This window comes from Echinops telfairi, unplaced genomic scaffold (assembly GCF_000313985.2).
Source record: "Echinops telfairi isolate 266 unplaced genomic scaffold, ASM31398v2 ScPeMD7_2010;HRSCAF=2546, whole genome shotgun sequence".
Taxonomy (NCBI): domain Eukaryota; kingdom Metazoa; phylum Chordata; class Mammalia; order Afrosoricida; family Tenrecidae; genus Echinops; species Echinops telfairi.
In genome coordinates, this window is record NW_022105908.1 from 21,073,344 (window position 1) to 21,074,624 (window position 1,281).

The following is a 1,281-nucleotide window of genomic DNA, read 5'->3' on the forward strand; positions in this document are numbered from 1 at the left end:
AGTGGTCTGTCGATTCTGTTTATCCTTTCAAAGAACCAACTTTTAGCAGCATTAATTTTTTCCATCGTTTTCTTATTTTCCCTCTCCTGAATCTCAGCCCTCATTCTTAGAATTTCTTTTCTTTTGCTATTAGTAGTATTGTCCTGCTGACTCTGCTCTAGTTGTTGTAAATTTTGTGCCATCATATCAGTCATGTGTCGCTGTTCCTTTCTCAAGTGCGCATGTATTGCTATGAAGCTTCCTCTGATGACAGCCTTTGCGGTGTCCCATAAGTTTTGGTACATCGTAAGCTCATTCTCGTTGGTTTCTAGAAATTTCTTAATTTCATCTCTGATCTGCGCCAGTACGCACTCCTTTTACAGTAGAGAGTTATTCATTCTCCAATTGTTTGCTCTTGTTTTCTTTGTCTTCCTTTTGTTGATTTCCAGCCTATGACACAGTGGTCAGAGAGAGAAGTCTGTATGATATCAATGTTCTTAAATTTATGTAGATTCATCTTATGCCCCAGCATGTGATCTATCTTCGAATAAGTGCCATGTGTGTTTGAAAAGAATGTGAACTTGTTTGTATTTGGATGAAAAGCTCTGTAAATATCTATCAGGTCAAATTGTCTAATTGTTGTGTTTAGATCTCTAGCCTCCTTGTTGAGATTCTTTCCCTGTGATCTATCTTTCTCAGAGAGTGGTGTGTTGAAGTCACCCACTATAATTGTTGAGGCTGTGCTTTCTTTTTTCATCTTTTGGAGTGTTTGGTTGATGTATTCAGTGGGACTCTCATTCGAGGAATACATGTTTACAATGCTTAGTTGTTCTTTGTCTACCATTCCCTTGAGCATTATATAGTGACCCTCCTTATCTCTTTTTATAGTTTGCACTTTGAGGTCAATTTTTAAAAATCTGGGATTAGGATTGCAACCCCTGCTTTTTTTGAATTGCTGTTTGCTTGGTATGACTTTCTCCAACCTTTGATTCTCAGCCTATTTTTGTTTGTAGCCTTGATATGTGTCTCCTCTAGGCAGCAGATTGATGGGTTGTGTTTTCTAAGCCATTTTGCTAGTCTCAGTCTTTTAATGCATGAGTTCAGGCATTATCTCCATCCGCGAACTCTGTGATGTCATCTTATACCTTTTTTGTTGAGAGTTTTCCTTCTTTCCTTTCTCAGTGTGTTGTACATGTGTGTGTGTGTGTATCATTCTTGGCTTCTTTCTATCCTTAATCTAATGCTACCTTGGGGTTTCTTTTCTCTTTGTTGCCCCCTGAGTGGGGTTGTTCTATGTGGCGA